The sequence below is a fragment of the Leucoraja erinacea genome, chromosome 18, assembly GCF_028641065.1.
Source record: "Leucoraja erinacea ecotype New England chromosome 18, Leri_hhj_1, whole genome shotgun sequence".
NCBI classification, from domain to species: domain Eukaryota; kingdom Metazoa; phylum Chordata; class Chondrichthyes; order Rajiformes; family Rajidae; genus Leucoraja; species Leucoraja erinaceus.
The window spans coordinates 26,326,473-26,351,458 of NC_073394.1; the positions used below are offsets into that span (position 1 = coordinate 26,326,473).

Here is a 24,986-nt window from a genome sequence, read left to right on the forward strand (position 1 = left end):
TTGCATTTTGGGATGTCGGACATAGGGCAGAACCTACACAGTAAATGGTCGACCTCTGGATAGTGTTGTAGAGCAGAAGGATCTAGGAGTACAGGTGCATGGTTCCTTGAAGGTCGAGTCACAGGTAGATAATGTGGTCAAAAAGGCTTTTGGCACTGGCCTTCATCAGTCAGAGTATTGAGTATAGAAGTTGGGAGGTCATGTTGTAGTTGTATAATACGTTGATGAGTCTGCATTTGGAATATTGTGTTCAGTTCTGGGCACCATGTTATAGGAAAGATATTGTCAAGCTTGAAAGGGTTCAGAAAAGATTTACAAGGATGTTGGCAGGACTAGAGGGTGTGGGCTTTTGTGAGAGGTTGAGTAGGCTGGGTCTCTGGTGTGCAGGAGGATGAGGAGGGATGAAAACAGGCCTTTCGGCCCACCATGTCCATGCTGTCCATCAGTCACCCATTCACACTAGTTCTATGTTATCCCGTTTTCTCCTCCACTCTCTGCACACCAGGCACAATTTTGTAGAGGCCAATTAACCTACAAACGCCCACATCTTTGGGATGTGGGATGTAACCAGAGGAAACCCTCGCCGTCACAGCGAGATCATAATGGCCCCTTAGAACTAAGTAACTAAAAATAAAAATCCACAAAATTTGATGTTTCTTTGACACGGGCTTTGTCCATTCTTTGAGTTAAACATTAGCCTCAGCTCTTAAATAACTGTGGTGGTGTATTTTGTAATTGTCAACAGAATCTAATATGAGGGAGAATCATCCCTCAGGAACATGGGCGCAGGCACAGTGGCGCAGTGGCAGAGTTACGGCCTTACAGTGCCAGAGACCCGGGTTCGATCCCCTCTATGGTTTCAATGGTTCTTTATTGTCATGTACTTATAGCACAGTGAAAATCATTTGCACAACCCCACAAATGCAGTTGCCATATTTTGGCACTGTACAGGGTGCAGTCTGTACAGAGTTTGTACGTTCTCGCTGTGACCGAGTTGGTTTTCTCAGAGTGCTCTGGTTTCCTCCCACACTACAAAGATGTGCAGGTTTGTAGGTTAATTGGCTTCTGTAAATTGTCCTTGGTGTGTAGGATAGAATTGTGTACGGGGTGATTGGTGGTCGGCGAGGACTCGGTGGGCCAATGGGCATGTTGCCTTGCTGCAGCCAAATGTCAGACCTCTAAAACTAAAGGAATACACCTCTGCTTATATCATGGAATTTAATGGAAAAAAAAGGTTTGAATCACAGAAAATGGGAATAGTGAATATTTTCTAGAATAGCAACCCAACCTTAATGCAGGAATTGCCTGTAAACCATTCCTTTGGATTCTATGTCACTGCCATAATGATTTGCGTAGATAATGTTGCTCTCATTCTCAGGTAAAAGGAGTGTAATTCAGTGTCTTGCAAAACAACTGTCAATTTTGGCATGGCAAGCCCAAAATAAGTCAAACAGGACACAGATGTCAACAGTAGTGACAGAGCACACAATGGATGTCCCCAATGACTAATCTCTGTGACTGCATATGCCCTACTGTGCTTTTCACGGCTTTGATTTGACATTGAAAGATCACAGTTCAACACACAAAAAAGTTCTGTGAATACTTAGTTCATGTCGCATCCTACACATGGTGATGTTGCAGGGTGCTCTGTTTGACTTGATATGACAAGCAAAGCAGGAAAACCATGTGGTTGCCAGCAATATCTGTGATTCCACCATTCATCGCCCATTCTTGTCAATGCTTATTGACGACAATGGTCCAGTGTTTAGTGGTCAGACCGGTCACAAAAGAATATGTACAATGATGATGAACACATTTGTAACTGTTTAAGCTGAAGAAGCTAATGAAGGAAGACATATCTGGCCATTTAGACTGGGCTAAGAGATAGGAATGCTGTACATGACACATCTAAGAAGAACAAAGGTAAAGGCAGGAAGAAGCACAAAGAGATGGCTGCAAGGATATTAACTGGAACAAGACGCCAACATTACACATTTTAAACTGCAAGAATGATGAAGATCTGACACTTTATGAAGCTTGTATTTACATCTGCATACACCTTGCACTAAGGACAGTAAGTACACTGGATCTGAAAATCAACTGCATCTTGAGAAACATTGGTGAGGGTCCAAGGTTGTTGATGGAACAGGGGCTACAAGGCAACAATCTGGTGGGAAAACATGCTTGATGCTAGACATGGTCTCCTGAAACTTGGGCTCTCCAGTTCAAGCTAATTCTTCCAGAATGTGTCCCCCTCATCCCCAACAAATCCCTCACATTATGCTCCACCATCTGTGGAACGGGAACCCAGATCTGTTAAACGATGCCCGTCTGCTCTACATCATCAGAGTTACTGTTCATCAACTCACCTCATGGATTCCTGGTGCAAATGTGATTCCACATTTAAAGCTACCCCATATTTGAAAACCTGCTAATCTGTGTTCAGTTAGATGATCATATAGTCATAGTCATATAGCATGGAAACTGGGCCTTTCACCCAATTCAAAATGCCAACTAAGTTGCCCCATCAGAGCTAATCCCAGTTGCCCGTATTTGGCCCATATCCCTCTAAATCTTTCCATTTACCTATCCAAGTGTCTTTTAATGCTGTTATAATACCTGCCTCAATGACCTCATCTGGCAGCTCATTCCATATACCCAATGCCATCTCAGTGAAAAAGTTGCCACTCAGGTTCGTATTAAATCTTTCCCCTCTTATCTTAAACCAATGTCCTCTGATTCTTGATTCCCCACCTCATGTAAAATACTTTGTGCATTGACACTATCTATTCCCTTCATGATTTTATACATCTCGATAAGATCATCCCTCATCCCCCTGTGCTCCAAGGAATCATGCCCTAGTCTGTCCAACCTTTCACTATAGATCAGGCCCTGCCATAGAACCTAGACGTTCACTTGCACAGTGCAACATTTTCATATATATTATATGATAGCATTTTATCAGAAAGTGCCTGGGTTCAGCATTATCCCAAAGTTTGAAGTTTATTTGCAGTACTCCTTGGTTATGATGAGATTATGACCTTGATTGGACAGTTGTGTCCAACAATGCGCAACTTATATCTGAATGGAACTTCCATTAAATTCATTCACAAATATGTTGCCTGAGATGTAGTCCTGTTGGATTGGTCTGAAACCCGTTGTTGCCATGATAATATGTGCCAGACTTAGCTGGATGATAGGGGACCAGAAAAGGTGACCCCCTGGGGCAGGCACATTGGCGTAGCGGTAGAGTTGCTGCCTTACAGTGCTAGAGACCCAGGTTTGATCCTGACTATGGGTGCTGTCTGTACGGAGTTTGTACAGTCTTCCTGTGACCACATGAGTTTTCTCTTGTTTCTTCCAACACTCCAAAGACGTACAGGCTTGTAGGTTAATTAACTTCTGTAAATTGTAAAATGTCCTTAGTGTGTAGGACAGTGCTAGTGTCGCTGGTTGGCATGAGCTCGGTGGGCCGGAGGATCTGTTTCCACTAATGTCTAAAGTAAAGTCTAAAGTCTAATAGCAGAATTATGATGAGACAAATGATATTGGTGTTTCTAGGTGAGATATTTTTAAAAGATTGTTATCCCTCTAGATCCTCATGGTCGGTTCAACTCAAGTCAACTCAGGTTTATTGTTGTAGTGCACAGGTACTGTGAGATGCAAGTGCAATGAAAATCTCGCTTGCAGCAACATCATAGACACAGACAACACACAAAAACATAAATTATACAATTGAACCAAGTCAGGAAAAAGAAAGACTGCGAAAAATAAGAGTTTAGAGCAAAAATACACTTAGAAAAATAAGTCCATGGTGGTGCAAGAGGTGGTCCATAGTGTTCTGTTGGCAAGGAAGGATTAGGGTTGTGCAGGTCATTTCAAGACCTGATGGTTGTCATAAAGCAGCTGTTTCTGGACCTGGTTGGGGTTGGGGGTGGGGGTGGGGGGGGGGGTGCATCTTCAGGCTTCTGTATCTCCTGCCTAATAGTAACAATGGGAGGATGGCCTGGCCTGGATGGTGGGGTGGGCTATGTCTAAGATGGAAGATAGACACAAAAAGCTGGAGTAACTCAGCAGGTCAGCTAAGATCTCTGGAGAAAAGGAATAGGATTTCTGCCTGTTTAAAGGCAGGTGCCGGTAAGCCATGAGGTAGTTCTTGACGAGCGGGGTTGCGATCAGCGCTGCGGACGGAGGCAGAGAGTGATGGAGATGGGCTGCTGTAAAACGGGCCCCGCGCATACCGAGATAAGTATTGTTTTTGTTCACTCTCGTGCTAATAAAACTGATTTGTAACTTAACGGACGAGTGTGCCTTTTTTCTGTTCTACTAGTCAGATCCTTGAGCCTGTTTCCTTGTAACAACAGGTGATGTCCGTACAGAGATTGTACCTTCTCTCTGTGACTGTGTGGGTTTTCTATGGCTGTTTTCTGGTTTCCTCCTACATTTCAAAGACGTGCAGATTTGTAATTAATTAACTTCTGTAAAACGTTCCTAGTGTGCGGGTGATCGCTGGACGGCACAGACTCGGTGGGCCAAATGGCTTGTTTCCACTATCACTGTCAGTATCCTACACACTAACGACCATTTAGAATTTCTCTGTACAGACAGAGCGAGAATTATAACTAGTGGCCTGGGAATCAGAATAAGGCATACAGATATATGAATGCACAGTCTTTCACCCAGAGTAGGGGAATCCAGAATCAAAGGACATAGGTTTAAGATGAGTGGGGAAAGATTCAACAGGAAAATGATGGGGAATGTTTTGGTGGATATATGGAATGAGCAGTTGGGGCAGTAATTGAGGCAGGTACTATAACAGCGTTTGGATAGGTACATGGATGGAGAAAGTTTATAGGGATATGGGCCAGGTATGAGCAGTTGGGACTAGCGTAGATGGAGTAACTTGGTCAGCTTCGGAAAGTTGAGCTCAAGGGTCTGTTTTCATGCTGTATGACTCCGGGATAGAGGATTTTCTTTTTTTTTCGAGAGATCTGAATCTTTAAAATTCTGTTGAAATTCTTTAAAATTTCAGTGAGAAATGAAGGTGAATCGAGAGTTATTCAGAAATAAGACAGGCAGGATTTTTCTTTATAGGAATGCCCAGGAGTGGAGAAGACTGCAAAATGTGGCAAACACTGCCCAGTCCATCACGGGCACTGACCACCCCACCACCGAAGTCACTGCCTCAAAAAGGAAACCAGCATCATCAGAGACCCACACCACCTTGGCTACACACTCATTTCACTCCTGCCATCGGGAAGAAGATCTAGGAGCCTGAAAACTGTAACGTCCAAGTACAGTAATAGCTTCAGCCATCAGGCTATTAAACACTACAACCTCCAAATAAACTCTGAACTACATAGACTTGGGGACATTGGTTTTGTCTTTCTGCACTATTATTGTTTGTTAGTTTGGTGTGTGTATGTATGTGTGTGTGTATATATATATATATATATATATATATACCTATATCTATATTACTAAAACTCTGTTCTTGACCGGTTTCGGCTTTCTGTGCTGCGGTTTCCAAGAGTACGCCGCCACCTACGGCCGTCATTTTTGGCCACCTTGCCCCCCCTCCGCCGCGTGTGTGCCGAGGATTTTTCCCGTCGATGAAAATTGACAGAGATATTAATGTTTTTATAACATTCCCCATTCTCTCTGCTGCCCCTGCTGGAGGGAGGAGGAGCGACTATAAAACCAGGAAGTGGTGTGCCTCAATCAGTCTCTGCAAGTGGTGTGCCTCAATCAGTCTCTGCAAGTGGTGTGCCTCAATTAGAGCTTTGAATGACACTGACAAATGCCTACAGCACTGTGAGTACCCTTAATTTGGTTTGAGAATGAAAATATGGTTAGTGGTAAAGAGGCACTGCCTGCAAATAGTTGTTTGGGTTGAAGTAAAAAGGTACTCACTCTCCCCCCTCTCCTCTCCCCCCTCTCCTCTCCCCCCTCTTCTCTCCCCCCCCCTCTCCCCCCCCCCACCCTCTCCCCCCCCCCCCTCCTCTCCCCCCCCCACCCCCCCCCTCCCCCCCTCTCCTCTCCTCTCCCCAACTCTCTCCTCTCCCCTCTCCTCTCCCCCTCTCCTCTCCCCCCCCCCTCTCCTCTCCCCCCCCTCTCCTCTTCCCCCCCTCTCCTCTTCCCCCCCCTCTCTCCTCTTCCCCCCTCTCCTCTTCCCCCCCTCTCCTCTTCCCCCCCCTCTCCTCTTCCCCCCCTCCCTCTCCTCCCCCCCCCTCTCCCCCCCCTCCCACCACCCCCATGATACATGGTTTTCAAACTGAAAAGTGTGGCGTGCAAAAGTATTCAGCCCCCTTTACTCTGATACCCCTAAATAAGATCCAGTGCAACCAATTGCCTTCAGAAGTCACCTAATTAGTAAATAGTCCACGTGTGTAATCTAATCTCAGTATAAATACAGCGGTTCTGTGAAGGCCTCAGAGGTTTGTTAGAGAACATTAGTGAACAAACAGCATCATGAAGCCCAAGGAACACACCAGACAGGTCAGGGATAAAGTTGTGGAGAAGTTTAAAGCAGGATTAGGTTATAAACAAATATCCCAAGCTTTGAACATCTCATGGAGCACTGTTCAATCCCTCATCTGAAAATGGAAAGAGTATGGCACAACTGCAAACCTACCAAGACATGGCCGTCTACCTAAACTGACAGGCTGGGCAAGGAGAACATTGATCAGAGAAGCAGCCAAGGGGCCCACGGTAACTCTGGAGGAGCTGCAGAGATCCACAGCTCAGGTGGGAGAATCTGTCCACAGGACAACTATTAGTCGTGCACTCCACAAATCGGGCCTTTATGGAAGAGTGGCAAGAAGAAAGCCATTGTTGAAAAAAAGCCATAAGAAGTCCCGTTTGCAGTTTGCCACAAGCCATGTGGGGGACACAGCAAACATGTGGAGGAAGGTGCTCTGGTCAGATGAGACCAAAATTGAAGTTTCTGGCCTAAATGCAAAATGCTATGTGTGGCGGAAAACTAACAATGCACATCACCCTGAACACACCATCCCCACTGTGAAACATGGTGGTGGCAGCATCATGCTGTGGGAATGCTTTTCTTCGGCAGGGACAGGGACGCTGGTCAGAGTTGATGGGAAGATGGATGGAGCCAAATACAGGGCATTCTTGGAAGAAAACCTGTTAGAGTCTGCAAAAGACTTGAGATTGGGGCAGAGGTTCACCTTCCAGCAGGACAACGACCCTAAACATACAGCCAGAGCTACAATGGAATGGTTTAGATCAAAGCATATTCATGTGTTAGAATGGCCCAGTCAAAGTCCAGACCTAAATCCAATTGAGAATCTCTGGCAAGACTTGAAAATTGCTGTTCACAGATGCACTCCATCCAATCTGACTGAGCTTGAGCTATTTTGCAAAGAAGAATGGGCAAAAATTTCAGTCACTAGATGTGCAAAGCTGGTAGAGACATACCCCAAAAGACTTGCAGCTGTAATTGCTGCGAAAGGTGGTTCTACAAAGTATTGACTCAGGGGGGGCTGAATACTTTTGCACGCCACACTTTTCAGTTTTTTATTTGTAAAAAAAATTTGAAAACCATGTATCATTTTCCTTCCACTTCACAATTATGCACTACTTTGTGTTGGTCTATCACATAAATCCCAATAAAATACATTTACGTTTGTGGTTGTAATGTGACAAAATGTGGAAAAGTTCAAGGGGTATGAAACCTTTTGCAAGCCACTGTATAAATATAAGGAAGAACTGCAGATGCTGGTTTAAATTGAAGGTAGACACAAAATGCTGGAGTAACTCAGCGAGTGAGGCAGCATATATATATATATATATTATATCATATTTTATATATATATAATTGTGTGTGTATGCATGTATATATAATATAATAACATATATATAATGTATACAAAACAATGATTGAGACAAAGATTCAGTGGATATAATGGAAAGAAAGTTCAGTATATATAATTGAAAAAATAGTTCAGTATATATATTGAACTTTTTTTCATTTATTACATTGTTTATGGAGTACCATATTTACATATTCTGTTGTGCTGCTGCAAGTAAGAATTGTTCTGTTTGACAAATGACAATAAAACACTCTTGCCTCTTGGCTCGGAGATTCAAGGGCTGTGAGCAACTGGCAGGAAAAAGGAGCTGTGGCCAAGGTCAGATCAAACATGACCTTGTGTGGAGAGCGGGATCAAGTGTTTCACTGAAGTAGTTTCACTTTCTAAGTATGCACATATAATTGGTGGCTGGAGCATCTTTTTGCCAAGAGTTGAAATTGTTGTACAGTCAGCGTGTACAATTTATCTAACTTCCAACGATGCCCAAGTACCATTCAGTCAGATGGAACATTTCTGTTTACTTCCTGCCATTCCAAGCTTGCATCAGTGAAGCAGGCAGGGAGCTGTATTGAAGTTTATACTTTGAGACAAAACAAAATATTCCTTTTCTTGTGCTGATTTGATTTTCCTCCACAGAAAAAAAAAGCTAATGAATCCTCTTCTGCTGAAATTCCACCTTGCAAAGTTCATGTAAAAAGTCCAGATCAGGAGGCATTCAGGAGAGCAGAAGGTAAGCAGCAGACAATTCAGTCTGAAGAAAGGTCTGGACCCGAAACATCACCCATTCCTTCTATCCAAAGATGCTGCCTGTCCTGCTGAGTTACTCCAGCATTTAGTGTCTATTTTCGGTTTAAACCAGCATCCGCAGTTCCTTCCTACACAGGCAAGTTCAAGTTCAAGTTACATTTATTGTTACATGCACCAATTGGTACAGTGAGATTTGAGTTGCCATACAGCCATACAAATAAAGTGAACACGATATACGATAGGATTTAACATAAACATCGCCACACAGCGTAATCAACGTTACCCGAAGTTCAGTCATCTTCCTCTTGCAGATGTGCTGTGAAGCAGGAGGGCAGTAGTGTGAGGATAGGATTGATGAATATATTTGACTTTAGTTTAGTTTATTGTCACGTATAGCAAGGTACAGTGAAAAGCTTTTGTTGCGTGCTAACCAGTCAACGGAAAGACAATACGTGATTATAATCGTGCCATCCACAGTTTACAGATACGTGATGAAGCAAATAACATGAATAACGTTTAGTGCAAGATAAAGCCAGTAAAGTCTGACCAAAGATAGTCCGAGAGTCCCCAATGAGGTAGATAGAAGTCCCGGACTGTTCTCCAGTTGTCGGTAGGCCTGATAACAACGGGGCTGAAACTGTCCCTGAATCTGGAGGTGTGTGTGTTTTTCGCACTTCTATACCTTTTGCTCGATGGGGGAGGGGAGAAGTGGGAGTAGCCAGGGTGCGAATCATTCTTGATTATGCTGCTGGCCTTGCTGAGGTGACGCGAGGTATAAATGGAGACAATGGAAAGGAGGCTGGTCTGTATGATGATCTGGGCTGCGTCCACAATTCTCTGCAATTTCCTTCGCCCTTGGATGCTGATGCATCTCCTGCGATTGCAGGACAAATAATCATTTATTCTGCTCCTCATCCCATCCCAACCTTGCCCTTTTCCACTCTGAATTAGCAAAGCCGAGATTCTCAATTTATTGAACCGACTCTCATAAACCCACCTCACCTCGTGTCATTGCATGAGAGTGACAGCTAGAAGCAAAATGGAAGTTTAATTTCCTCTGAAATGGTGATTTCTGCAATGATAGTGGACTGTTGCAATTTCCTGAGGCTACTGTATTCTCCGACACTCCGGCTTAGCATATCATTAACTGGTTCGCAGCAACATCGAATCCCGGAGCCAGCTTCTAAATGCCGAGCATGCACTGCTTAATCAGAATTTGTTTTTTTGTCTTTTTGAAGACCCTGTTTTCATGCTTCACGCTCATTAATGCAACCTCTGGCGTACTAATGATATGATGAACATTACAGTGTGTGCACTAAAAGGACCTTCACTGGAGGAAATTGAACAAACGCAGATGGAATCGACAAGCGTGAAATTCTCAATGAAGCTTAATCATTACTATCCAAGACCTCTATGGTCGGAGTGTGAAGCAAACCCAATGTGATTTTCCTTCCACTAAAGCCTTCTGTGTCTTTCTCTTTTTATATATCAAAAGATCCGCTTTATTGTTTTACGTTGAAGAATTTCTGAAGAAATGACGGGGATTGCTTTAGGCAGTGTGGATGCTGCACATTGAACTGCAAAGTTATTTATAAAAATCTTGATAGGGCGGTGGTTGTAATCCTTCCTGAAAAAAACAAAATGATGAGTGCTTGATTGTAGATAAGCGTGTCCACTGTAGATGAGAAGAGTATAAGAGAGGGCCGGCATTGAGGTAGCGCCGCATCAGGTCTCTTAAGACTGTCTCAAAGCATTTCACAGCCAGTAACTTGCATTGTATCATGCCTGCTATGTGGAGAGGTACAGCTGCTATTTTTCACACTGTAAAGTCCCACATAGAACAATGGGACAAATGAAAATTTCTGAGGGTATTGCAGCATCCTTGGGCAGCTGAATCGCAAGATCAGCAAACACCAAAACATTACGTGAAATGCTAAACTTAATTTTGCTTAGTTTAGAGATACAGCGCAGAAACAGACCCTTCGGCCCACCGAGTCCGTGTGGACCAGCAATCCCCATATACTAGCACTGTCCTACAGACTAGGAACAATTTATAATTTTTACCAAAGCCAATTAACCTAAAACCTGTACGTCTTTGAAGTGTGGGAGGAAAATGGAGCACCTGGAGAAAACCTGTCGTGGTCGGGACCTGTCTTCAGACTCATTTGGGTTCAGGTCTGAAGAAGGGTCCCAACCCAAAATGTCACCTATCCATTTTCTCTAGAGATGCTGCCTTGAGTTACTCCAGCATATTGTGTCTATCTTTGGTAAAACCAGCATCTGCAGTTCCTTTTTATTACCTCTGGAAACAGAGTGACTCCAACACTTTGTGTCTTTTTTCTGAACCAGCATCTGCTAATTTAAGGCAGCACAGTGGTGCAGCGGTAGAGTTGCTGCCTCACAGTGCCAGGTTAATTGGCTTCTGTAAATTGGCCCTAGTGTGAAGGATAGTGTTTGTGCACAGGATCGCGGGTCGGTGCAGACTCGGTTGGCCGAAGGCCCTGTTTCTGTACTGTATCTCTAAACTAAACTAAACTAAACTAAAATCTGCAGTCCCTTGTGTCTGTCTACTTCTGGAACCAGTGCAGGACCCAGCTGGAGAATTGGATGGGGCTCTGATTCGGAAAAAAGCAGGCGTGTCAGATCCAAACCATCTTCTCCACTTGCTTCCAGCCATTATTCAGGCATGGACAGTGAGAATAATCTCTTCTGCAGTGTGTTTGAGGAAGGATGAAACCAGCATTGCCTTTATCTAAAGCAGGGATTATTTGAAAGTGGCCTCCCATAGTGGGCACCAGTTTGTTCAAAGTCTGCTGCAGAATGCGGAGGAATGTTAGAATATAAAAAAGCAACATAGTGATAAACATATGAAAAATTCAATTACTAATAAAACATTTTGTTATGCAAAGGTGTAAAAAAACAATTAAGTCACTCCCACTTGCTGCATTATGCTAAAGTTTTTGTGCCTCAGAGGTACTTTACTAAGGAGATGAATTTCTGGGACTACCTTCAGCAAGATTCAAGATCTCCTCATTGGAAACTCTTGGACTATCATTAATCGGGCTTTACAGGACTTTATCTCACACTAAACATTATTCACATTATTCCCTTTACCCCTGTATCTGTTCACTGTGGATGGCTCAATTGCAATCATGTATTGTCTTTCCGCTGACTGGTTAGCATGCACAAAACCTTGGTACATGTGGTAATAAACTAAACTCATCTCAAACAACATTGTCAGTATTTATTTATTTCCAAAATTAAACTTTACTCTGAATAAGACCAAAGATATGTACAACACAAGAGCAGTGCAACAACTCTTCCAATATTCTCAGGGTTCATACATTCATTATATTAATTAGTGAATATAATGAAACCATACTTATATCAAGCTTCCTTGCTACTCCTGTGGACCCCTGGGTTGATATCTCTTCCCTTGTTTGGGGTGTGTCCCCACCTGACCCTGCCCCCCAAAGTGCTTCCGCAGTAGCTCTCCTGTGGTCCTTCCCCCACAGGGCCTTGGCGTCATAAGGAATAGGAGTAGAATTAGGCCATTCGGCCCATCAAGTCTACTCCGCCATTCAATCATGGTTGATCTATCTCTATCTCCTAACCCCACTCTCGTGCCTTCTCCCATAATCTCTGACACCTGTACTAATCAAGAATCTATCTATCTCTGCCTTAAAAATATCCACTGACTTGGCCTCCACAGCCTTCTGCGGCAAAGAATTCCACAGATTCACCACCCTCTGACTAAAGACATTTCTCTTCATCTCCTTTCAAAAAGAATGTCCTTTAATTCTGAGGCTATGACCTCTAGTCCTAGACTCTCCCACTAGTGGAAACATCCTCTCCACATAAACTCTATCCAAGCCTTTCACTATTCTGTATGTTTCAATGAGGTCCCCCCTCATTCTTCTAAACTCCAGCGAGTTGGCTCCACCAAGCTTCAGCAAATCCCCCAGCACATAATCCTGCAGTCTGGAATGGACCTGTCGGCAACATGCCATGTTGTTCAAGGGTTTACCATGCCAGGGCAGGGCCACAGCAGAGGGGGATTCACTTTGTCCAAAAGTACATTTCCTGATTTAACAATGCATTTTCATGTTATACAACTGTCACTGTTTCCTTCTTTGATCAGTTATCTTTACAAATGGAGTTTATAACTCTATTTCTTATTGGGATTATTTCGGCAGAGCTCTTAATTAGAAGCCAGTCATGGGAGACAGAATCTGATACACAGAATTGTTAACTCTCATGGTGTTTAGTTTAGTTTAGTTTATGGATGCAGCGTAGAAACAGGCCCTTCGGCCCACCGTGTCTGCGCTGACCAGTGATCCCCGACTAACACTATCCTATACACAAGTACCAATTTACAATCTTTACTGAACCTACTGAAATGAAATCAAACCTACAAACCTGTTCGTCTTTAGAATGTGGGAGTAAACCAGAGTACCTGGAGAAAACCCACACGGTCACAGGGAGAACATACAAACTCCGCACAGACAGAATCCATAGTCAGAATCAAACCTGGGTCTCTGGTGCTGTAGGGCAGCAACTCTACCACTGCACCAGCATGTAAATTCATAGATTCCAGCTTTCCACCTTTTTTAGTTGGAAACTATTGGCAAATACTGCCAGAAAATTCAATCTCAATCTGAAGACGGGTCCCGAACATAAAAGTCGCCTATCCATGTTTTCCACGGATGCTGTCTGACCCGCAGAGTTACTCCAGCACTTAGTGCCTTTCTTTTGGTAAAGCAGCATCTGCAGTTCCTTGTTTCTACGTATTCACTCTAAACATTCTCCACAACTTTTACCTGGATGCATTCACCGAGCAGTTTCACTCAAAAAATAACTGGTCTGTGTTGGAATGAGTGACTTGGTTTGTGCTGTAAGTGTGGAATGACTACGTTCAATCAAGAACAAACTTGGGCAAAACTTTTGTGAGCTGCTTAACCAACCGAATCAAACCGCCCCAATCATTCGGAGGCTGCTTTTCACTTTTCACTTTTCACATCACCCTCCCTTCGGTTTTGAAGTATTTCCAGTTGTAATGTCTGGGATTGAACAGGCTTTAACGATAACCTGCATGGCAAATGTTTTCAGTGCTCAAAGCAATCAGCTCCCCCCCCCCCATCTCCAGGGCCCACACACTGATGATGACGGATGGTGCAATGGAGGAAATGTTGGCATTTGTCTTTTCTAAGCAGAAAGACTTACTTAAAAAGGAAATTAACAGCAAATATTTGCCATGAAACTTAATTTAATTTCGTAAATTTCAGAGCAGCCTTTGGGGGATGTTGGGTGGTGAAAGGACCCAGGAGTGATGTATGTTCTGCAACAAAGCCTGGACTCCCACTCCCTTTGACTGGGGAATAAAGCGAGGTACATTCTCCGAGCCCTGGTAAGCGAGTGGCTGACAAAGGCTTTAGCATGAACACTCGTTGCAGGGTGAGAGTTTTGTGTGACTTGTGTCAGGATGACTAATGGTTACCGTGGCACTGTTGCAGCTGCACGTTTCCTCCACGACAGTCCTGGGGAGAGGGGACGGAGCGCTGGGTTGGAACAGGCTGTTGCGCTGAGAAGTCAGTAACTATGTGTGGTGACAGAAGACAATTGGCCTGACCTTCCCTGCCCTGTCCCAGCGATTGCCCAAGCTTCAGAGGCTGTTAAACAAATACGGTAGCATCTGCCAGGAGTTGACCTTCCCCGAGTGCTCTCTCCCCCTCCACCCACCCTAACACTGCACACACCCCCACTCCTACCTCCACCCCCCACAACACTTTTTCTCTCTGTAGCTAACTTGATTTGTTTTACCAATTAATCCTTGCTGAGGTCAGGAAGTGGACGCAATCAATGGTTTCATTCCAAGCTCAGCATTGAGAGCAGCTCAGGCAATGGGCAGGCAGTGACATAATCAGGCACTTTATAGTGATGTACACCACTTACCAGCATTTTGTTTTAACCCTACAGTGTTTAATCTTAGTGTTGGAAGGAACTCCAGATGCTGGTTTACACTGATGATAGACACAAAACTTTTGAGTAAATCAGCAGGTCAGGCAGCATATCTGGAGAAAAGGAACAGGTGACGTTTCGGGTCGAGACCCTTTTTCAGACAGAGGAAGGGTCTCGACACCAAATATATATTTGGTTGGTGTCCTCATTGAATTGGGCCAGTACTAAATATATAAATACTGTCTGATTCATTTCTACCTCATTGCAGGCATTGGGCATTGTCTCTAGACCGAAACCGATGGGAAAAGCAGCCAAGATAATCAAAGACCTATCCCATCCCGAACATTCCTTCTTCTCCTTGCTTCCATCAAGAGAAGCTTGAAAACGCACTCCGCCAGACTCAGCAATTGCTTCTTCTCCTCAGTTATCAGGCTTCTGAACGATCCTGTCAAAAGCTAGGGTGCTGTCTGATGCACCTCTACCCCATTGTGTACATTGGACTTTGTCTGTTGAACTGATTGCCGGTACGTGTGACACGAGTGGCGCAGTGGTAGAGTTGCTACCTGATTTTGGGTGATATCTGTATGGAGTTTGTACATTCTCCACATGACCTGCGTGGGTTTTCTCCGGATGCTCCGGTTTCCTCCCTCACTCCAATGATGTACAGGTTTGCAGGCTAATTAGCTTGGCAAAATTGTAAATTATCCCTCGTGCGTAGGAGAGTGCTAGTGTATGGGGATCGCTGGTCGGCACGGACTCGGTGGGCTGAAAGGCCTGTTTCCAAGCTGCATTTCTAAACTATTGCACTACAATGCTGAGAACTATATTCGGCACTCTCCATCTTCCCTTTAACTCTACTGACTGTATTTGAGTTTGAGTTAATTGTATTTATGTATTATATTATCTACTCAGTTTGGATACCATGCAGAACAAAACCTTTCGCTGTACCTCGATACACATGATAATAATAAACCTAAACCTAAACATAGACAAATAGAAACATAAGTTGTACTAACAGGCTGGTCTATTCCAGTTGTAAACTATATCAGCAGAGTGGTGAAATCCTCCTCCTGCAAGGTGGTGGGATGTAACCATAGAGTGCGTCACAGAGTCATACAGTGTGGAAACAGGCCCTTCGGCCCAACATGCTCATGCTGACCAACATGTCCCATTTATACATCCCACCTGCCTGTGTATGGCCCATATCCCTCTAATCCTATCCTATCCATCATGTATCGGTCTAAATGGTTCTGAAACATTGCGATAGTCCCTGCCTCAACTGCCTCCTCCGACAGTTCGTTCCATGGAATAAAGAACCAGTAAATCCAAACGTCAGCGATGGTTTTGCACATCTTGGGACTTTTCTTTCTCTCCCGCATGGACTTTTCTCTTGCGCGCACTTCACTGTACCATGGAGGGTTGTGTTGGCATTTCAATGCCACTTAACTAATCATAGCAAGGGTCAAATTACTCCAGTCATTGTGTTCTTTGTGGCTTTTCAGCTTATTTGCATTCGCTGCCATTCTCTGCATAATTACAGCTACTTCTTGATATTTGCCAATGGAAGGTGTTTGTGTGTTTGCAAGGTTCAAAAGAAATTAAGTTCTCAGTGCTAAAGCCTATTTACATTGTCTCCTGCTTGGATTATTAGTAAACGGATCATTTATCCCGATGACTTCTAAGTTGAAAGCAAAGGCAATTTAAGGACAATTTAAAGTCAGCTTTAAGCCAAGAGTTTACATAGTACCCGCATATTAAGTACTTGCTTTTCAACGATATCTGTGGTACCTCAAAAGCTCCTTAAACTGGCACAGAAGCCCATAGGCCAAGTGCTGGAAAATGGGATTAGCATTCAATAGTTGCTGTAGACCAAAGAGCTTGCTTCAGTACTCTAAGACTACCTCTCCATGACACCATGACTGTATGACTCTGAAGTGCTTTTTTCAGTTGAATAGGCCCCCATTGATCGCACGCTAAACTCAAGAAGAGATGGCATCTTGAACACTAGCTGAGACAAGTTATTTCCAGAGGCACAAGCCAGATAGAGGTTAGTCCACAGAAGTAGCTTCATGGTGCATAGTTCCGCAGGCAACATGAAAGCTCAGTTTAGTTTAGTGCCATTAGTGTAGATTAGTTTAGAGGCATGAGGGTAATCTTACAGAGGTGTACAAAATCTTGAGAGGAAGAGATCGGGTAGACGCCCAAAATATTTTGGACATGGGCCAAATGCAGGCAGGTGGGACTAGTGTAAAAGGGACATGTTGGTCAGTGTGGGTAAGTTGGGCTGAAGGGCCTGTTTCCACGCTGCATGACTATGACTCTATGACTTTAGTTGAGCGATACAGCGTGAAACAAGGTCCTTCGGCCCACCGAGCCCGCACCAACCAATGTTCACTCATTCACACTAGTTTTATCCTGCACATGTAAGCACAATTTACGAAGGCCATTTGACCTACAAACCTACACTTCTTTGGAGTGTAGGAGGAAACCGGATTACCTGGAGGAATCCCACGTGGTCTTAGGAAAAATGTGCAAACTCCATATAGACAGTACCCGTAGTCAGGATCGAACCTGGGACTCTGGCACTGTAAGGCAGCTGCTCTACTGCTGCGCCACTGTGCCACCCCAAAAACTGCACACTGAAAGGTTAGAGTAGTAGATAGAGCAATTTGTTGACAGTGGAAATAGAAACAAACTGCATAAATAACTGCAGATGCTGGAATCCCGAACAAAGCACAGTGCTGGAGGAACTCAGCGGATCAGGTAGCATCTGTGGAGGGAATAAACAGATGATGTTCTTCATAGACTATAGCTCTACCTTCAATACGGTCAACCCCACCAATCTCGCCACCAAACTCCACCAGCAAGGCCTCAGCTCGCCGATATGCGACTGGATCGTGAATTTTCTGACGGAGCGACCGCAGGCAGTGAGACTGGGCCCGCACCTGTCCTCCACTATCACCCTGAGCACCTGCACACTACAGGGCTGTGTACTGAGCCCCATGCTCTACTCCCTCTTCACACACGACTGTGTTCCTGCATTCGACACCAACACCATCGTCAAGTTTGCTGACGACACAACGGTGATCGGGCTGATCACCAACGGTGATGAAACAAACTACAGAGCGGAGATGCAGAACCTGGTGGACTGGTGCTCACGTAACAACTTGTCCCTAAACACCTCCAAGACCAAGGAGCTGATTATCGACTTCAGGAGGTTTTACTGTTTTAATGGTCTTTTTACAAACCATGTTCTCAGGATATCTAAATTAAATTTTATTAGTTATTTAAGTTATATTAAGTTATGACATCGGATGGAAGCTGCATATTATTATTATTATTATTATTATTATTATTATTATTATTATTATTATGTTTATTCAAACTGATTGTAAGGGGGGAGAAAGCTGGAAAAGAGAGAGGGGGCAGGACTAAGTGATAGATACAGAAAAGCTGGAGTAACTCAGCGGGACAGGCAGCATCTCTGGAGAGAAGGAATGGGCGACATTTCGGGTCGAGACCCTTTGTCAGATAGGTGATAGGTGATTCAGTGATAGGTGGATACTGGTGAGGTGGCAGTCAAAAGGTCTGAAGAAGGATCTTAACCTGAAAACTCGCCTGTCCACATTCTCCAGAGATGCTGCCTGACCCGCTGAGGTGCTCCAGCACTTTGTGTCCTTATAGGTGTGAGGGGATGGGGGTTTGATTGGCGATGGGTGGTGTGTGAGTGGCAAAGGCTAGAGGTGAAAAGGAGACAAAAGAGTTGTCATGTAAGGAGAGGAGAGGAGGAATGAAATGTAATTCCAGAGGAAATGGAAGTACGGGAACACAACAGGATTGTAGTCAGGAATAGCACAAAGTGGGATGAAAGCAGCAAGGCTGAGAAAGGAAATGGAGAATAATGGAGAGAGAGCAAATGCGAGTGAGAGTGAGAGAGAGATGGAGAGTGCAGTGGGAACAGTATAACAAAGCGGAGAGTGAACTGGTGAGAAACATGTAAAGAGAAGCTTCCATATTGGAAATATAGTGCATAGTAGAGTAAGGACATAGAGACTGAGCATAACAAGGAGAGTTGCTGGAAGAACTCAGTGGGTCAGGCAGCATCCTTGGTGGAAAATGGACAACCAATATTTCAGGCCAAGACGCTTCATCTGGACTGAAAGGGTAGAGGGTAAGCAGCCAGTATAAGGAGATGAGGGGTGGAGGTGGGGGTGAGGCAGGAGCTAATGAGCGATAGGTGGATTCAGTCGAGGAGGGGTGGTTGGGCAGGTAACAGACATGGTGGGATATCAAAGGGGCTGGGAGGTGAGGAACAAAAGGCTATAGATGAGAACACAGAAGGTAGAAGAGCACAGCACAGGAACAGGCCCTTCAGCCCACAATGTCTGCGCTGAACATGATGCCAAGAAAAACTAATCTCGCCTGCCTAATCCCTTTAGTCCCTGCCTACCTAAGAGCCTTTGTATTCTCTCTTCTGACATCAAAGGAAGGTAAAGAGTGGAGCAGAGTGAAGAAGAATGGCAGATGGTAATGATGGAGTTTGTGTGTTGTAAGGGGGGGGGGGGGAGGGGGTGGCAGGAGGGTGTGGGTGATGGGTAGATATAGTAAAGTGATGGGAGAGAAACGGGATGATAGGGGGCAGTGGGGGGGGGTGTTGGGGGGAAATGCAGGAAAAAGGTGTGTGTGAGATGACCAAGATAGATAGGAGAAGAGAGAGAAAGGAAAAGAGCAGGGGGTCCATTACCTGAAATTGGAGAATTCAATGTTTATGCCTTTGTGTTGTAGACCACCGAGTGAAGTATGAGGTGCTGTTCTTCCAGTTACCATTCAGATTCACCTTGACAGTGGAGGAGGCCAGGAATGTTCAAGTCAGTGTGGGAGTGGGAATTAACATATCTGACATTCCGTCATATATGTTGATAGAGAATGGAGCGGAGTTGCTGGGCTTGTATCCTCTGGAAATTTAAAAGGATGAGAGGATATCTTATTGACTGAACATATAAAGCCATTATTATGAGGGGGGAGGTGGGGGTGGACAGGAGCTAAAAAGGATAGGTGGAACCATCGTTCCTGATGTTGGGGGGAGTCCAGACATGGTGGGATATCAAACAGTTTAAGAATAAATGGTAGATGGCCATTTAGAACGTAGAAGATGACAGGAAAAACTTTTTCACCCAGAGAATTGTGAATCTGTGGAATAATCTCGCCTCATAATCCCAAGCTACCTACAAGCTTGTATTTCCCTGACATCAAAGGAGAAGAGGGAAGATTTAATGGCAGAGGTAACATGACTTCAGAATTGGGGGGGGGGGGGGGGGGACAGAAGTTTAGGGGTAGATAGTAAAGTGATGGGGCGAACGGGATTTACTCGGGGAGAGGGGGGGGGGTGCAGGAAAAATGTGCTTGACCAAGTGGAAGTGAAGTGGAGGCAGGGTGTTCATTGGGTATCAATGTTTATGCCTTTTTAGAAAATAAATGAGGTGGATAGGCAGATTCATGGATGGAGGAGGCCAGGGAAGTGTGGGAGGGTTATGGTATGAGTGCAGGCAGGTTAAAAGGACTAAGGGGGAAACAAAAAAGTTGTTCATGGCACGGACTTGTAGGAACCAGGGGAGATTTAAGCCTGTTTTCGGTGCTGAGAAAAAACTTTTTCACCCAGAGAATTGGTGAATCTGTGGTTATATCAGAAGGCAGTGGAGGCCAATTCTCTGGATGTTTTCAAGAAAGAGTTAGATAGAGCTCTTAAAGATTGAGGAATCAAGAGATATGGTGAGTAGGCAGGAACCTGGTGCTGATTGTGGATGATCAGCCATGATCACATTGAATGGTGGTGCTGGCTCGAAGGGCCGAAGGACCGAATGGCCTACTCCTCCACCTATTGTCTATTGTCTATTGTCCATTATAAAGTTCTGGCATCCGGGAGACCTAGATGGCCATTGAGCCTGGGCATTGAGGAGAAGGGAGAGGGAAGAGCAGAAATATGGAGCGCAGAGGGAAGGTGAAATAAATGATACTGAGGCTCACAGGGAGAGGGGAAATGGATAACCATGCGAGATAATTAATATCGATAGTGAAAGGAGAAGTTAGTTGTGATAGTAAAAGGGGTAATTAGAGAAAATGGCACATAGATGAGAAAAGCGATGGAGGGAGATGGGAGCACAATGTAAGTGGCTGTGATATGCCATGGAGAGGGGAATACAGAAGGGAATACTGCCCCAAGACAGGATCAGGGATATAATGTAAATCAGGACCAGGGATATCATGTTAATATAAAATAATATAGAGTGCATAACATAAATGACTTGGAGAGTAAGGAACCACAGAGGCTACTTTGGATGAAGTAATCTTCAGATTCTCCCCCTCCCTCAACCAAGTGTAAAATATTCCACCACAGTATCCCCACTGCGATGAGAATAAAAGGACATCTCATTTTAAAAATATGCAATTCTCCCCTTTGATCCATTCAAAAGGATTTTACAGCCAGACTTGCTGCATTTTTTTCCGCCTCAGAAAAAAAGACACTGACTGTGTAGTTGTAATATGGATATGAGGAAATCTGTGACATGCCTGAAGAGTGCAAAGATACTATCAATCTGGTCTCATTGTTCTGTTGTTGTTTACCCCCACAGGACACCATCTGTTGAGTGTCAAGTCATCACCTAGACTGACTGGGTGGTGCAGTCTTGGCAACAAACAGGGAAGGAGGATCCCGACGTTATCATCGGAAAGAAGTGTCAACTAACATATTGTCGAGGGGGATGACTTGCCACCTGCCACACTACTGCCACTCAGTGCACATGTGACACATTGCACCCCTTCCACATCTCGTGCTTGGCTGATCCTTGGCTACCAGTGCTGCCTCTCTGTGTGAGTTCCCTGACGCCGCTCGCCGTTGCATTGTGGCAGCTACAGTCAGTCCCAGGGATTTTAACCCCTGGCAGGAGAGGGCTCCTGTGCTGAATGCCAGGAAGATTTGAAATGGAAGGGGCCCATATGAATACCATTGATCAGCTGTCAGCTGTTTGCCCAGGAAGGTGCTGCTGGTCAGCAGAATGCTAGTGAAGCTCCATGATGTCTGGGGGTTAAAGGCTGTGGCCTTTGCTGCATTGTGAGGGTGACAATACCTCAAGTACTTAATTGGCTGTAAAGTCCTTTAAGCCAGTCAGAAGATGGCCCGTAAGTATTTTGCTTCCTCCTTCTAAACAGACACAGGAGAAGCACATTCAACCCATCACGCTTGCTCAGACCGTTTTACCTCAGTGAACTTTCCTGTGTTAATAGTGACAAGGTGCAAGAGGGATAGTTTACTGTAGTTATGGGGAGCAAGTTTTTTTTTAACACAGAGAGCAGTGGAGGCCTGGAACACATTGTCAGTGGTGGTTTATAAGTTCATAAGCTATAGGAGCAGAATTAGGCCATTCGGCCCATCAAGTCTACGTTTCTCATCTCTGTCCTGAATAGCTTTAGGTGTTAGATTTTACGGATATTGCGTGGAAGCAGGCTCTTCGCCGCACCAAACCCATGCCGACCAGCGATCATCCCACACACCAGCACTATCCTACACACTAGTGACAATTTACAATTTTTACCTAAGCCAATTAACCTACAAACCCGTACATCTTTTGGAGTGCGGGAGGAAACCGGAGCACCCAGAGAAAGCCCACGTGGTCACAGGGGGAACATTCAAACTCCGTACAGACAGCATTGGTAGTCAGGATCGAACCTGGGTCTCTGGCACTGTAAAGCAGCAACTCGACCACTGTGCCACTGTGCGGATGCAACACAGTGGGACAGGCGGCATCTCTGGAGAGAAGGAATGCTGCATCTACATCTACATCTACATCTGCAGTTCCTTTTAGACATTTGATGTCTATCTTCGATTTAAACCAGCAACTGCAGTTCCTTCCTAACCTACAAATCTGTGTGTGTTTGGAATGTGGGAGGAAACCGGAGCACGCGGAGAAAACCCACAGGTTTTCGGGGAGAACATACAAACTCCATGCAGATCGCACCCGCAGCCCGGGTCTCTGGAGCTGTAAGGCAGCAACTCTACCCCTGCGCCACCGTGTCAGCCCCCCATGGCAGATCCCTTATTTTGAGACAGTGACCCCTAAATCTGGACATCACAGTCAGAGGAAACTTTTAAGTCTTTACACTGTTCCTGTCTTGTACAGTGTTTAAATTTCTGAATAAAGTTTCATTTTGGAAAAAAAAAATCCAAAGATGTGGTGGTCTCTTTTCCCCCCTTCAGTTCCCTATCCCTCTTCCTTAAAACTGAACTAGGGTTCTGAGCCGAAACGTCCTCTGTCCTTTTTCTCCAGAGATGCTGCCTGACCCACTGAATTACTCCAGCACGTTGTGTCTATCTTCTTACATGATACAGTGCTCTTTTTGAAAACTTGGAAATTGGAAATCTACCGTATGACTTGAAGGTTTTCTGATAGGGGACTGAGTGCGTGCAAGGCAGCATAGAGACTTTCTAAATTTGACTTCATATGCCAATTTATTTTGTTAAGTACCTAGAAACTATTTACATTTGCCTGGTAAATCAAGTTAAAAGAAAACCCTTGCTTCGGTTGTTTGAAGCAACTCACTTTAGTACCTTGGCCATGAGTCACCCTTTAACTGTATCAGAAATTACAGATAAGATAGGGGTTTTCTACGACTTTTATGGCAATCATGTCAGGAGGCTGTAGAATATAAACCAGCTTGGATTTTTACAGTGTCTGCATTGTGAACATATGCCAGGCAGGAGGGAACCAATCTCAATCCAGTGATAAAGCTGAAAAAGGAAATAATTTCATCTTTGACTCAAACATTCATCATCAGGGAAATATCACTTGCGTTGACAGCTTGTTATTCTGAAGTGATCAGTAATTGCAGGCGCTGAATTTGATTCGCAAACAATCAGAGCCCAGAGTATCGGCGGCAGCTGCACTTAAAGTTCCGTCAGGCTGACTGAAAGTTGAAATGAATTGGCATCAAATTATCTAATCAGACATGTGACGTAAGGTTCAGTGAGGAGCCAAATTTTGTTCACTTTGCAAAGTGTCCATTCATAATTTTTTTTTAAACAAACTCTAAATTCAAATCTTGGCAGAAGTCTGATTTATCAGCATTGTGGAAAGAAAGAGGAACTCCTTAAAGTTTGTATATTTGAAAAGCAATCTTCCTAATGCTGGAATAACGTTATAAAGTGTGTCGAGTGTCTAGGAGTCAACTCAAACATGATATATGGGCGGCATGTAGGTGCAATGGTAGAGTTGTTGCGTTACAGCACCAGAAACCTGCGTTCGAAACTGACTATGGGTGCTGACTGTACGGAGTTTGTCCGTTCTCCTCGTGACCTGCGTGGACTTTCTCCAGGTGCTACACTTTCCTCCCACACTCCAAAGGCGTACATGCTTGTAGACTCATTTGCTTCAGTAGAATTGTAAATTGTTCTTAGTGTGAGTGTGCGGGATCGCTGGTCGGCGCTGACTCTGTGGGCTGAAGGGCCTGTTTCCGTGCTGTATCTCTAAACTAAACTAAACTAAATAGAGTTTGAAGATTTGTGTACTCTTCTTGTGAGGTTTTCTGACAGAAACCTATACTTCACTTGCAGGTGTAGAAAAGAACTGCAGATGCTGGTTTACACTGAAATTAGACACAATGTGCTGTAGTAACTCAATGGATCAAGCAGCATCATTGAAGAAAAAGGATAGGTGACGTTTCGGGTGGGGTCTGAAGAAGGGTGCTGACCCGAAATATCACACATTTGTTTTCTCCAGAGATGCTGCCTGACCTATCAAGCACTTTGTATCAATTTTCACTTGCAGGTGCTGGCTGAACCAGAAATTGGCACAAAATGCTGGAGTAACTCAGCGGGACAGGCAGCATCTCTGGAGAGAAGTATTGGGTGAGGTTTCGGGTCGAGACCCTGGCTGAATCAGTTGTAATTGTCAAAAGGGAAAATTTGGACAAATTCTGCTTATTGCAATAAAGGAGATGTTATTTATTTTCAGACTGAATTATTCTAAAAGTCCACTGGTCAATTCCACATCTGTTTGGGGTAACTTACCAGATGATGTTGTCCCTTTCCAAAGTCACACCTGACCTGTGCTCCAGCTACCATTGCTATAACCTCCTCTGGCCCTGCGCCCTTCAGTGAACAGTGAACTGTGCGCTCTACTGATCTCTTGGGCAATCCAGGTTTACATTGCTCCAGCATTAATGTTTTGTCTAGTTTAGTTTAGTTTAGTTTAGTTTAGTTTAGTTTAAAGGTACAGTGTGCAAACAGGCCCTTCAGCCCACTGAGTCCACACCCACCAGCCATCACCCAGCCACGCATTCTATACAAAGGACAATTTTTTTTTAACAGAAGCCAATTAACCTGTAAATCTGTACATCTTTGGAATATGGGATGAAACCGGAGCAGCTGGAGAAAACTCACAGGGAGGACGCACAAAC

At 44.4% G+C, this 24,986-nt stretch overlaps 1 long non-coding RNA gene across 1 annotated transcript; it reads left to right on the forward strand.

Moving 5' to 3' along the window:
* The first annotated feature begins 8,477 nt into the window (after nt 1–8,477).
* Nucleotides 8,478–24,516, forward strand: LOC129705836 (uncharacterized). Its single transcript, XR_008724972.1, has 3 exons — nt 8,478–8,562; nt 14,806–15,061; nt 21,167–24,516. It is a non-coding gene; the product is annotated as an uncharacterized LOC129705836 (long non-coding RNA).
* The last annotated feature ends 470 nt before the right edge of the window (nt 24,517–24,986 follow it).